This window comes from Oncorhynchus masou, unplaced genomic scaffold (assembly GCF_036934945.1).
Source record: "Oncorhynchus masou masou isolate Uvic2021 unplaced genomic scaffold, UVic_Omas_1.1 unplaced_scaffold_3868, whole genome shotgun sequence".
Lineage (NCBI taxonomy): Eukaryota > Metazoa > Chordata > Actinopteri > Salmoniformes > Salmonidae > Oncorhynchus > Oncorhynchus masou.
Window position 1 is genome coordinate 18,163 of NW_027010270.1, and position 15,597 is coordinate 33,759.

General features: G+C 44.6%; 1 pseudogene; it reads left to right on the forward strand.

Moving 5' to 3' along the window:
- The window catches only part of LOC135534722 (exportin-1-like), a 30,404-nt pseudogene extending 17,192 nt beyond the window's left edge, over positions 1-13,212 (forward strand).
- The last annotated feature ends 2,385 nt before the right edge of the window (positions 13,213-15,597 follow it).

A 15,597-nucleotide genomic window follows, 5' to 3' on the forward strand; every position in this document is an offset into this window, starting at 1 on the left:
TCTCTGTGTGTCTGTGTCTCTCTCTGTGTGTCTGTGTCTCTCTCTCTGTGTCTGTGTCTCTCTGTGTCTGTGTTTCTGTCTGTGTCTCTCTCTCTGTGTGTCTGTGTTTCTCTCTGTGTGTCTGTGTTTCTGTCTGTGTCTCTTTCGGTGTGTCTGTCTGTCTCTCTCTCTGTGTGTCTGTGTTTCTCTCTGTGTCTGTGTCTCTCTCTCTCGGTGTGTCTGTGTTTCTGTCTGTGTCTCTCTCTCTCGGTGTGTCTGTCTTTCTCTCGGTGTGTCTGTGTTTCTCTCTGTGTGTCTGTGTCTCTCTCTCTGTGTGTCTGTGTTTCTGTCTGTGTCTCTCTCTCTCTGTGTGTCTGTGTCTCTCTCTGTGTGTCTGTGTTTCTGTCTGTGTCTCTCTCTCGGTGTGTCTGTGTTTCTGTCTGTGTCTCTCTCTCGGTGTGTCTGTGTTTCTCTCGGTGTGTCTGTGTTTCTCTCTGTGTGTCTGTGTCTCTCTCTCGGTGTGTCTGTGTTTCTCTCTGTGTGTCTGTGTTTCTGTCTGTGTCTCTCTCTCTCGGTGTGTCTGTGTTTCTCTCGGTGTGTCTGTGTTTCTCTCTGTGTGTCTTGACGGCTGTTGATGTTGGTAACAGGTGCGTCTGCTGATGGTGAGCCGCATGGCCAAGCCGGAGGAGGTGCTGGTGGTGGAGAACGACCAGGAGAGGTGGTACGCGAGTTCATGAAGGACACAGACTCCATCAACCTCTACAAGAACATGAGAGAGACACTGGGTACGTCACACGTCTGTGTGTGTGGGTGTGACAGCAGTTGGAATATAGCAGGTGGAATAGTTATGTGTGACTTTCTACATTTAGACTGATTGTCAGTTTCCTTTGTGGACATCACATCACTGTACAGCACCACTACACGACCCTAGTCTATTGACTTGATCTACGCTCTAAACTCTCTGTGATCGTCTCCTCTCTCTGTCTCTCGCTCTCTCTCTCTCTCTGTCTCTCTCTGTTTCTGTCTCTCGCTCTCTCTCTGTTTCTGTCTCTCGCTCTCTCTGTTTCTGTCTCTCGCTCTCTCTCTCTGTCTCCCTCTCTCTGTCTCTCTCTCTCGCTCTCTCTCTGTCTCTCTCTGTTTCTGTCTCTCTCTCTGTCTCTCGCTCTCTCTCTCTGTCTCTCGCTCTCTCTCTCTGTCTCTCCCTCTCTGTCTCTGTCTCTGTCTCTGTCTCTCTCTCTCTCTCTCTCTCTCTCTCTCTCTCTGTCTCTCTCGCTCTCTCCTCTGTCTCTCTCTCTCTCTCCCTCTCTGTCTCTGTCTCTCTCGCTCTCTCCCTCTGTCTCTCTCTCTCTCTCTCTCCCTCTGTCTCTCTCTCTGTCTCTCTCTCCCTCTGTCTCTCTCTCTCTCTCTCTCTCCCTCTCTGTCTCTCTCTGTCTCTCTCTCTATGTCTCTCCCTCTGTCTCTCTCTCCCTCTCTGTCTCTGTCTCTCTAGTGTACCTGACTCATCTGGACTATGCAGACACGGAGCGTATAATGACAGAGAAGCTTCATAACCAGGTGAACGGTACAGAGTGGTCCTGGAAGAACCTCAACACACTGTGCTGGGCTATAGGGTCCATCAGTGGAGCCATGCACGAAGAGGACGAGAAGAGGTTCCTGGTCACCGTCATCAAGGTACGGAGGCCACCTAGGGACAAGTATAACGGTATAACGGAGAGAGTAAAATGGGATTCATTTAGAGGGTTGGTGACCAGAAGGCTTTAGGAGAATGTGGAGCAGCATCTTTCTCTTTAGGAGAATGTTGAGCAGCATCTTTCTCTTTAGGAGAATGTTGAGCAGCATCTTTCTCTTTAGGAGAATGTTGAGCAGCATCTTTCTCTTTAGGAGAATGTTGAGCAGCATCTTTCTCTTTAGGAGAATGTTGAGCAGCATCTTTCTCTTTAGGAGAATGTTGAGCAGCATCTTTCTCTTTAGGAGAATGTTGAGCAGCATCTTTCTCTTTAGGAGAATGTTGAGCAGCATCCTTCTCTTTAGGAGAATGTTGAGCAGCATCTTTCTCTTCAGGAGAATGTTGAGCAGCATCTTTCTCTTCAGGAGAATGTGGAGCAGCATCTTTCTCTTTAGGAGAATGTGGAGCAGCATCTTTCTCTTTAGATTGTGGAGCAGCATCTTTCTCTTTAGAATGTGGAGCAGCATCTTTCTCTTTAGAATGTGGAGCAGCATCTTTCTCTTTAGAATGTGGAGCAGCATCTTTCTCTTTAGAATGTGGAGCAGCATCTTTCTCTTTAGAATGTGGAGCAGCATCTTTCTCTTTAGGAGAATGTTGAGCAGCATCTTTCTCTTTAGGAGAATGTTGAGCAGCATCCTTCTCTTTAGGAGAATGTTGAGCAGCATCTTTCTCTTCAGGAGAATGTTGAGCAGCACCTTTCTCTTTAGGAGAATGTTGAGCAGCATCTTTCTCTTTAGGAGAATGTTGAGCAGCATCTTTCTCTTCAGGAGAATGTTGAGCAGCATCTTTCTCTTTAGGAGAATGTTGAGCAGCATCTTTCTCTTTAGGAGAATGTTGAGCAGCATCTTTCTCTTTAGGAGAATGTTGAGCAGCATCTTTCTCTTTAGGAGAATGTTGAGCAGCATCTTTCTCTTCAGGAGAATGTTGAGCAGCATCTTTCTCTTTAGGAGAATGTTGAGCAGCATCTTTCTCTTTAGGAGAATGTTGAGCAGCATCTTTCTCTTTAGGAGAATGTTGAGCAGCATCTTTCTCTTTAGGAGAATGTTGAGCAGCATCTTTCTCTTTAGGAGAATGTTGAGCAGCATCTTTCTCTTTAGGAGAATGTTGAGCAGCATCTTTCTCTTTAGAATGTTGAGCAGCATCTTTCTCTTTAGGAGAATGTTGAGCAGTATCTTTCTCTTTAAAATGTTGAGCAGCATCTTTCTCTTTAGGAGAATTTGGAGCAGCATCTTTCTCTTTAGAGAATTTGGAGCAGCATCTTTCTCTTTAGGAGAATGTTGAGCAGCATCTTTCTCTTTAGGAGAATGTTGAGCAGCATCTTTTCTTTAGGAGAATGTTGAGCAGCATCTTTCTCTTTAGGAGAATGTTGAGCAGCATCTTTCTCTTTAGGAGAAGGAGGAGAATGGGAGTTTGTTTTGGGGGATATTTAGTTGAACTGATGAACAATGTGACAGAGATGCAGGAGGGAAAGATGTGGGGGTTAAACAGTACTGCCTCTCTGGACACACTGGGCCTCAAGGATGAACATATAGCTCATATATTGTCCAAAGGCTCTCCGTTATCCATCTGTCTAACTGTGTGTGTGTGTGTGTGTGTGTAGGATCTGCTGGGTCTATGTGAACAGAAGAGGGGAAAGGACAATAAGGCCATCATTGCCTCCAATATCATGTACATCGTGGGCCAGTACCCTCGCTTCCTCAGAGCCCACTGGAAGTTCCTCAAGACCGTTGTCAATAAACTCTTTGAGTTCATGCACGGTGAGAGAACTAACTGTCTGTGTGCCTGGTGTACAGGGGTGAGAGAACTAACTAACTGTCTGTGTGCCTGGTGTACAGAGGTGAGAGAACTAACTGTCTGTGTGCCTGGTGTACAGAGGTGAGAGAACTAACTAACTGTCTGTGTGCCTGGTGTACAGAGGTGAGAGAACTAACTGTCTGTGTGTCTGGTGTACAGAGTGAGAACTAACTGTCTGTGTGCCTGGTGTACAGAGGTGACAGAACTAACTAACTGTCTGTGTGCCTGGTGTACAGAGGTGACAGAACTAACTAACTGTCTGTGTGCCTGGTGTACAGAGGTGACAGAACTAACTAACTGTCTGTGTGCCTGGTGTACAGAGGTGACAGAACTAACTAACTGTCTGTGTGCCTGGTGTACAGAGGTGACAGAACTAACTAACTATCTGTGTGCCTGGTGTACAGAGGTGAGAGAACTAACTGTCTGTGTGCCTGGTGTACAGAGGTGAGTTGTGTGTGTTATCCAGCCTGTCTCACCCCCTCCCTCCCCTCTCAGAGACCCATGATGGGGTACAGGATATGGCGTGTGACACTTTCATCAAGATCGCCCAGAAGTGTCGTCGCCATTTTGTCCAGGTGCAGGTGGGCGAGGTGATGCCTTTCATAGACGAGATCCTCAACAATATCAACACCATCATCTGTGACCTGCAGCCACAGCAGGTACACACACACACACACACACACACACACACACACACACACACACACACACACACACACACACACACACACACACACACACACACAGCTGTGACCTGCAGCCACACACACACACACACACACACACCTGTGACCTGCAGCCACAGCAGGCACACACACACACACACACACACACACACACACACACACACACACACACACACACACACACACACACACACAGCTGTGACCTGCAGCCACACACACACACACACCTGTGACCTGCAGCCACAGCAGGCACACACACACACACACACACACACACACACACACACACACACACACACACACCTGTGACCTGCAGCCACAACAGGTACACACACACACACACACACACAGCTGTGACCTGCAGCCACACACACACACACACACACACCTGTGACCTGCAGCCACAGCAGGTACACACACACACACACACACACACACACACACACACACACACACACACACACACACACACACACACACACACACACACACACACACACAGCTGTGACCTGCAGCCACACACACACACACACCTGTGACCTACAGCCACAGCAGGTACACACACACACACACACACACACACACACACACACACACACACACACACACACACACACACAGCTGTGACCTGCAGCCACACACACACACACACCTGTGACCTACAGCCACAGCAGGTACACACACACACACACACACACACCTGTGACCTGCAGCCACAACAGGTACACACACACGTGCGACGAGATCCTCAACAACATCAACTCCATCATCATGACCTTTAACCTCAACAGACAGGTCAGCCTGAGGCCCTAGAAATGCGCCGACTAGAGAGGACTATACCTGTCATTCACCCAAACTAAAAAGGCGTGTATTAGGCATGTTGAAATGGGTTCAAACACACACCAAGCTGTAGAAATGGATTGAGTAGAGAGGACTCTGTCATGTCTACTGAAAAGCGCTGGGATTCAGAACATCTAACCAATACAACCCAGATTGTCTTTCTCTGTTTCTTGTATCTGTGTTCATTATTACTAACGCTGACAAAAGTTACAAACCTTGACCATCCCTCCGTGCTGATGTTATGTTGGTGTGTACGTTCCAAGCTGTAGAAACACACTGACTAGACAGAATCTAGTATCTGTGTATCTATCTCTGTACTGAGAAGCATCACGCTGACTCAGAGCAGAATCTAGTATCTGTGTATCTATCTCTGTCTACTGAGAAGCATCACGCTGACTCAGAGCAGAATCTAGTATTTATGTATCTATCTTTGTCTACTGAGAAGCATCACGCTGACTCAGAGCAGAATCTAGTATCTGTGTATCTATATGTTCTGGGTGTCCTGTGTGTGTTGTGCAGGTCCATACGTTCTACGAGGCCGTGGGGTACATGATCGGAGCCCAGACAGACCAGGCAGTACAAGAGCATATCATAGAGAAATACATGTTACTGCCTAACCAGGTGTGGGACAGCATCATTCAACAGGCCACCAAGGTACGTCACTCCTGTCGTAATGAATCTAGTCACTCCTGTAGTAATGAATCTAGTCACTCCTGTAGTAATGAATCTAGTCACTCCTGTAGTAATGAATCTCGCCACTCCTGTAGTAATGAATCTAGTCACTCCTGTAGTAATGAATCTAGTCACTCCTGTAGTAATGAATCTAGTCACTCCTGTAGTAATGAATCTAGTCACTCCTGTAATAATGAATCTAGTCACTCCTGTAATAATGAATCTAGTCACTCCTGTAGTAATGAATCTCGCCACTCCTGTAGTAATGAATCTAGTCACGCCTGTAGTAATGAATCTAGTCACTCCTGTAATAATGAATCTAGTCACTCCTGTAGTAATTAATCTAGTCACTCCTGTAATAATGAATCTAGTCACTCCTGTAGTAATGAATCTCGCCACTCCTGTAGTAATGAATCTAGTCACGCCTGTAGTAATGAATCTAGTCACTCCTGTAGTAATGAATATAGTCACGCCTGTAGTAATGAATATAGTCACTCCTGTAATAATGAATATAGTCACTCCTGTAGTAATGAATATAGTCACTCCTGTAATAATGAATATAGTCACTCCTGTAGTAATGAATCTAGTCACTCCTGTAGTAATGAATCTAGTCACTCCTGTAGTAATGAATCTAGTCACTCCTGTAGTAATGAATCTAGTCACTCCTGTCGTAATGAATCTAGTCACTCCTGTTGTAATGAATCTAGTCACTCCTGTCGTAATGAATCTAGTCACTCCTGTCGTAATGAATCTAGTCACTCCTGTCGTAATGAATCTAGTCACTCCTGTCGTAATGAATCTAGTCACCCTGTCGTAATGAATCTAGTCACTCCTGTAGTAATTAATCTAGTCACTCCTGTCGTAATGAATCTAGTCACTCCTGTAGTAATGAATCTAGTCACTCCTGTAGTAATGAATCTAGTCACTCCTGTAGTAATGAATCTAGTCACTCCTGTAGTAATGAATCTAGTCACTCCTGTCGTAATGAATCTAGTCACTCCTGTTGTAATGAATCTAGTCACTCCTGTCGTAATGAATCTAGTCACTCCTGTCGTAATGAATCTAGTCACTCCTGTCGTAATGAATCTAGTCACTCCTGTCGTAATGAATCTAGTCACTCCTGTCGTAATGAATCTAGTCACTCCTGTAGTAATTAATCTAGTCACTCCTGTCGTAATGAATCTAGTCACTCCTGTAGTAATTAATCTAGTCACTCCTGTCGTAATGAATCTAGTCACTCCTGTCGTAATGAATCTAGTCACTCCTGTAGTAATGAATCTAGTCACTCCTGTCGTAATGAATCTAGTCACTCCTGTAGTAATGAATCTAGTCACTTCTGTCGTAATGAATCTAGTCACTCCTGTAGTAATTAATCTAGTCACTCCTGTCGTAATGAATCTAGTCACTCCTGTAGTAATGAATCTAGTCACTCCTGTCGTAATGAATCTAGTCACTCCTGTCGTAATGAATCTAGTCACTCCTGTCGTAATGAATCTAGTCACTCTGTGATCATTCATTTCACACTTCTTTCATATGTTGTACATGTTTTGTAAATAAGCTCAAATCCCCCCAGTGAGAATGTGACTGGGTAGGACAGTGAGTAAGACAGGGTGGAGGGAGAGTTGTCCTGAAGAGCAGTGTGTCTGATTGAAACCCATGTCAGGACTGCTATGTACATGTGTTCAGCTGCTGGAGAACATCAGGTCACAGAAATACCTGTAGTAGTTACCCCTTTCCTGTAGTCAGACCTGTAGTAGTACCCCTTTCCTGTAGTCAGACCTGTAGTAGTACCCCTTTCCTGTAGTCAGACCTCTAGTAGCTACCCTTTCCTGTAGTCAGACCTGTAGTAGTTACCCCTTTCCTGTAGTCAGACCTGTAGTAGTACCCCTTTCCTATAGTCAGACCTCTAGTAGCTACCCCTTTCCTGTAGTCAGACCTGTAGTAGTTACCCCTTTCCTGTAGTCAGACCTGTAGTAGTTACCCCTTTCCTGTAGTCAGACCTGTAGTAGTTACCCCTTTCCTGTAGTCAGACCTGTAGTAGTTACCCCTTTCCTGTAGTCAGACCTGTAGTAGTACCCCTTTCCTATAGTCAGACCTGTAGTAGCTACCCCTTTCCTATAGTCAGACCTGTAGTAGCTACCCCTTTCCTGTAGTCAAAGACCAGTAGTAGCTACGCCTTTCCTGTAGTCAAAGACCAGTAGTAGCTACCCCTTTCCTGTAGTCAAAGACCAGTAGTAGCTACGCCTTTCCTGTAGTCAAAGACCAGTAGTAGCTACCCCTTTCCTGTAGTCAAAGACCTCTAGTAGCTACCCCTTTCCTGTAGTAAAAGACCTGTAATAGTACCCCTTTCCTATAGTCAGACCTGTAGTAGCTACCCCTTTCCTGTAGTCAAAGACCTGTAGTAGCTACCCCTTTCCTGTAGTCAAAGACCTCTAGTAGCTACCCCTTTCCTGTAGTCAAAGACCTCTAGTAGCTACCCCTTTCCTGTAGTAAAAGACCTGTAATAGTACCCCTTTCCTATAGTCAGACCTGTAGTAGCTACCCCTTTCCTGTAGTCAAAGACCTGTAGTAGCTACCCCTTTCCTGTAGTCAAAGACCTCTAGTAGCTACCCCTTTCCTGTAGTCAAAGACCTCTAGTAGCTACCCCTTTCCTGTAGTCAAAGACCTCTAGTAGCTACCCCTTTCCTGTAGTCAAAGACCTCTAGTAGCTACCCCTTTCCTGTAGTCAAAGACCTCTAGTAGTACCCCTTTCCTGCAGTCAAAGACTGGCTACCCCTCAGAGCCTGGTTCCTCTCTAGGTTTCTTCCTAGGTTCCTGCTTTCCAGGGAGTTTATCCTAGACACCGTGCTTCTACATCTGCATTGCTTGCTGTTTGTGGTTTTCGGCTGTGTTTCTGTACAGCACTTAGTGACATCTGCTGATGTAAAAAGGGCTTTATAAATGACATGTGATTGGTTGACTCCCCTCTGTTAGAACGTGGACATTCTGAAGGACCCAGAGACGGTGAAGCAGCTCGGCAGCATCCTGAAGACCAACGTCCGGGCCTGTAAGGCCGTGGGACACCCCTTCGTTATCCAGTTAGGACGCATTTATCTGGACATGCTCAACGTCTACAAGTGCCTCAGCGAAAACATCTCCGCAGCCATCCAGACCAACGGTCAGTGGGGGGATGGGGTGGGCTGGGGGCTGTGTGTGTGTCCTCTCCTCATGCGTCTATTCTCTTGGCGGTGTGTCCTCTCCTCATGCGTCTATTCTCTTGGCGGTGTGTCCTCTCCTCAAGCGTCTGTTCTCTTGGCGGTGTGTCCTCTCCTCATGCGTCTATTCTCTTGGCGGTGTGTCCTCTCCTCAAGCGTCTATTCTCTTTGCGGTGTGTCCTCTCCTCAAGCGTCTATTCTCTTGGCGGTGTGTCCTCTCCTCATGCGTCTATTCTCTTGGCGGTGTGTCCTCTCCTCAAGCGTCTATTCTCTTTGCGGTGTGTCCTCTCCTCAAGCGTCTATTCTCTTGGCGGTGTGTCCTCTCCTCATGCGTCTATTCTCTTGGCGGTGTGTCCTCTCCTCATGCGTCTATTCTCTTGGCGGTGTGTCCTCTCCTCATGCGTCTATTCTCTTGGCGGTGTGTCCTCTCCTCATGCGTCTATTCTCTTGGCGGTGTGTCCTCTCCTCAAGCGCCTATTCTCTTGGCGGTGTGTCCTCTCCTCAAGCGTCTGTTCTCTTTGCGGTGTGTCCTCTCCTCATGCGTCTATTCTCTTTGCGGTGTGTCCTCTCCTCATGCGTCTCTTCTCTTGGCGGTGTGTCCTCTCCTCATGCGTCTCTTCTCTTGGCGGTGTGTCCTCTCCTCATGCGTCTATTCTCTTGGGCGGTGTGTCCTCTCCTCATGCGTCTATTCTCTTGGCGGTGTGTCCTCTCCTCATGCGTCTATTCTCTTGGCGGTGTGTCCTCTCCTCAAGCGTCTGTTCTCTTTGCGGTGTGTCCTCTCCTCATGCGTCTATTCTCTTGGCGGTGTGTCCTCTCCTCATGCGTCTATTCTCTTGGCGGTGTGTCCTCTCCTCATGCGTCTATTCTCTTGGCGGTGTGCCCTCTCCTCATGCGTCTATTCTCTTGGCGGTGTGTCCTCTCCTCATGCGTCTATTCTCTTGGTGCTGTGCGTTTCAGGAGAGATGGTGACCAAACAGCCCCTGATCAGAAGTATGAGGACGGTGAAAAGAGAGACGCTCAAACTCATCTCCGGCTGGGTCAGCAGATCCAGCGATCCACAGATGGTGAGATACAGATATATATACACATCTGACAGGAAGATATTGGTACAACATATATCAGGATATATACACATCTGACAGGAAGATATTGGTACTGTATGTATCAGGATATATTATTTCTACATACAGTTGAAGTCAGAAGTTTACACACACTTAGGTTGGAGTCCTTTTTTTCAACCATTCCACAAATTTCTTGTTAATTAACAAACTATAGTTTTGGCAAGTCGGTTAGGACATCTACTTTGTGCATGACACAAGTTCATTTTCCAACAATTGTTTACGGACAGATTATTTAACTTATAATTCACTGTATCACAATTCCAGTGGGTCAGAAGTTTACATACACCAAGTTGGGCATAAATTCACCCAACTTATTGTGGGAAGCTTGTGGAAGGCTACACAAACCTCTGACCCAAGTTAAACAATTTTTAGGCAATGCTACCAAATACTAATTGAGTGTATGTAAACTTCTGACCCACTGGGAATGTGATGAAAAAAATAAAAGATGAAATAAATCATTCTCTCTACTATTATTCTGACATTTCACATTCTTAAAATAGTGGTGATCATACTTGACCTAAAACAGGAAATTCTGACTAGGATTAAATGTCAGGAATTGTGAAAAACTGAGTTGAAATGTATTTGGCCAAGGTGTATGTAAACAACCGACTTAAACTGTATATCAGGATATATTGTTACTACATATATCAGGATATAATGTTACTACATATATCAGGATATATTGGTACTACATGTATCAGTATATATTGGTACTACATGTATCAGGATATATTGGTACTACATGTATCAGGATATATTGGTACTATGTGTATCAAGATATTGGTACTACATGTATCAGGATATATTGGTACTACATGTATCAGGATATATTGGTACTACATGTATCAAGATATTGGTACTACGTATATCAGGATATATTGGTACTACGTATATCAGGATATATTGTTACTACATATATCAGGATATATTGGTACTACATGTATCAGGATATATTGGTACTACGTGTATCAGGATATATTGGTACTACATGTATCAAGATATTGGTACTACATGTATCAGGATATATTGGTACTACATATATCAGGATATATTGGTCTACGTGTATCAGGATATATTGGTACTACATGTATCAGGATATATTGGTACTACATGTATCAGGATATATTGGTACTACATGTATCAGGATATATTGGTACTACATATATCAGGATATATTGGTACTACATATATCAGGATATATTGGTACTACATGTATCAGGATATATTGGTACTACATGTATCAGGATATATTGGTACTACATGTATCAGAATATATTGGTACTACGTATATCAGGATATATTGGTACTACATGTATCAGGATATATTGGTACTACATGTATCAGGATATATTGGTACTACATGTATCAGGATATATTGGTACTACATGTATCAGGATATATTGGTACTACATGTATCAGGATATATTGGTACTACGTGTATCAGGATATATTGTTACTACGTATATCAGGATATATTGGTACTACATGATATATTGGTACTACATGTATCAGGATATATTGGTACTACGTATATCAGGATATATTGGTACTACATGTATCAAGATATATTGGTACTACATGTATCAGGATATATTGGTACTACGTATATCAGGATATATTGGTACTACATGTATCAAGATATATTGGTACTATATGTATCAGGATATATTGGTACTACGTATATCAGGATATATTGGTACTACATGTATCAAGATATATTGGTACTACATGTATCAGGATATATTGGTACTACGTGATATATTGGTACTACATATATCAGGATATATTGGTACTACGTGTATCAGGATATATTGGTACTATATGTATCAGGATATATTGGTACTACATATATCAGGATATATTGGTACTACGTGTATCAGGATATATTGGTACTACATATATCAAGATATATTGGTACTATATGTATCAGGATATATTGGTACTATATGTATCAGGATATATTGGTACTACATATATCAGGATATATTGGTACTACGTATATCAGGATATATTGGTACTACATGTATCAGGATATATTGGTACTACGTGATATATTGGTACTACATATATCAGGATATATTGGTACTACGTATATCAGGATATATTGGTACTACATGTATCAAGATATATTGGTACTACATGTATCAGGATATATTGGTACTACGTGATATATTGGTACTACATATATCAGGATATATTGGTACTATATGTATCAGGATATATTGGTACTACATGTATCAGGATATATTGGTACTACATGATATATTGGTACTACGTATATCAGGATATATTGGTACTACATGTATCAAGATATATTGGTACTACATGTATCAGGATATATTGGTACTACATGATATATTGGTACTACGTATATCAGGATATATTGGTACTACGTGTATCAGGATATATTGGTACTACATGTATCAGGATATATTGGTACTACATATATCAGGATATATTGGTACTACATGATATATTGGTACTACGTATATCAGGATATATTGGTACTACGTATATCAGGATATATTGGTACTACGTATATCAGGATATATTGGTACTACGTGTATCAGGATATATTGGTACTACATATATCAGGATATATTGGTACTACATGTATCAGGATATATTGGTACTACATGTATCAGGATATATTGGTACTATGTGTATCAGGATATATTGGTACTACATACATCCCAATGGAAGACAGCGGAGGTGTTTCAATGAAAAACTACATGACAGAAAAGACGTCTCCACCCGAGACTGTCCAACCTGACTGTTTAAAGCAGTACGTGTCAGTCCTGTGTGTACTCCAGGAATGGATTGGGAAACTCTCCCCTTAAGAGTTTGAAAGACAACCGTGTTGGTCACTTAGTCCTTAGTAACACACACACACTCACACACTGACCTCAGTCATGTCCAACAATAACCTGGTGAGAACACAACAACAACATTCCTCCCTTTGCCGCGTTGATCTGTCCGCTGATCCCGTCCGGTGTTCCTTCCTTCCAGGTGGGGAGAACTTTGTTCCGGCCGCTGCTCGGACGCCGTTCATCGACACCAGCGCACCGTGCCCGCCGCCCGGGAGCCCGAGGTCCTCAGCACCATGGCAACCATCGTCAACAAGCTGGGCGGACATCACCGGGGAGATCCCGCAGATCTTCGATGCCGTGTTCGAATGCACGCTCAACATGATCAATAAAGTAGGTATCAGCATTATTAATAGTGGGTATTGTTCTAAACTTTCATCTTTTATAGTTTATCAAATGTACTCTTAACATGTTGATGTCAGTATGGCTGTAAATCCTGGACATAGTAGGCACAATTTGTCAAAAGTACAAACCAAACTACCAAAACATCCAATGTTGTGATTTATAAATAAATGATCTGGGTTCCTGAAAGGATTGATCTCAATAATATATAAACCACTTTTGGAAAGCTCATATTCTGAACTAGACATTAAAAGAGTAAATTCTACAGATCTAATTGAATCTGAACAATGCTTTAACTGGAACAGAATATGGACAAATCTGACCTTGGCATCCCATAATCTGAGGGTGTAGGAAGCATGGTTTCTGGGTGGGGGGGGGGATGTGGGTGGGGACTGAGGGGGGAATGGGTCGGGTTATCTTGTATGCATTGATTTGATTTCCATGGGCCACTCTCCATGGAGTGTTCCATGTCCATACTGACTGTAGGGGGTCACTCTCCATGGAGTGTTCCATTTCCATACTGACTGTAGGGGGTCTCTTTCCATGGAGTGTTCCATTTCCATACTGACTGTAGGGGGTCTTCCATTTCCATACTGACTGTAGGGGGTCTTCCATTTCCATACTGACTGTAGGGGGCATCTCTCCATGGAGTGTTCCATGTCCATACTGACTGTAGGGGGTCACTCTCCATGGAGTGTTCCATGTCCATACTGACTGTAGGGGTCTCTCTCCATGGAGTGTTCCATGTCCATACTGACTGTAGGGGGTCACTCTCCATGGAGTGTTCCATTTCCATACTGACTGTAGGGGGTCTCTCTCCATGGAGTGTTCCATTTCCATACTGACTGTAGGGGGTCACTCTCCATGGAGTGTTCCATTTCCATACTGACTGTAGGGGGTCTTTCCATGGAGTGTTCCATTTCCATACTGACTGTAGGGGGTCACTCTCCATGGAGTGTTCCATGTCCATACTGACTGTAGGGGGTCTCTCTCCATGGAGTGTTCCATTTCCATACTGACTGTAGGGGGTCTCTCTCCATGGAGTGTTCCATGTCCATACTGACTGTAGGGGGTCTGTCTCCATGGAGTGTTCCATGTCCATACTGACTGTAGGGGGTCTGTCTCCATGGAGTGTTCCATGTCCATACTGACTGTAGGGGGTCTGTCTCCATGGAGTGTTCCATGTCCATACTGACTGTAGGGGGTCTCTCTCCATGGAGTGTTCCATTTCCATACTGACTGTAGGGGGTATCTCTCCATGGAGTGTTCCATTTCCATATTGACTGTAGGGGGTATCTCCATGGAGTGTTCTATTTTCATACTGACTGTAGGGGGTCTCTCTCCATGGAGTGTTCCATGTCCATACTGACTGTAGGGGTCTCTCTCCATGGAGTGTTCCATGTCCATACTGACTGTAGGGGGTCTCTCTCCATGGAGTGTTCCATGTCCATACTGACTGTAGGGGGTCTCTCTCCATGGAGTGTTCCATGTCCATACTGACTGTAGGGGTCTCTCCGTGGAGTGTTCCATGTCCATACTGACTGTAGGGGGTCACTCTCCATGGAGTGTTCCATGTCCATACTGACTGTAGGGGGCATCTCTCCATGGAGTGTTCCATTTCCATACTGACTGTAGGGGGTCACTCTCCATGGGGTGTTCCATTTCCATACTGACTGTAGGGGGTCACTCTCCATGGAGTGTTCCATGTCCATACTGACTGTAGGGGGTCACTCTCCATGGAGTGTTCCATTTCCATACTGACTGTAGGGGGCATCTCTCCATGGAGTGTTCCATTTCCATACTGACTGTAGGGGGTCACTCTCCATGGAGTGTTCCATTTCCATACTGACTGTAGGGGGTCACTCTCCATGGAGTGTTCCATGTCCATACTGACTGTAGGGGGTCACTCTCCATGGAGTGTTCCATGTCCATACTGACTGTAGGGGGTCTCCATGGAGTGTTCCATTTCCATACTGACTGTAGGGGTCTCTCTCCATGGAGTGTTCCATGTCCATACTGACTGTAGGGGGTCTCCATGGAGTGTTCCATTTCCATACTGACTGTAGGGGGTCTCTCTCCATGGAGTGTTCCATGTCCATACTGACTGTAGGGGGCATCTCTCCATGGAGTGTTCCATGTCCATACTGACTGTAGGGGGTCTCCATGGAGTGTTCCATTTCCATACTGACTGTAGGGGGTCACTCTCCATGGAGTGTTCCATTTCCATACTGACTGTAGGGGGCATCTCTCCATGGAGTGTTCCATTTCCATACTGACTGTAGGGGGCATCTCTCCATGGAGTGTTCCATTTCCATACTGACTGTAGGGGGCATCTCTCCATGGTGTGTTCCATTTCCATACTGACTGTAGGGGTCT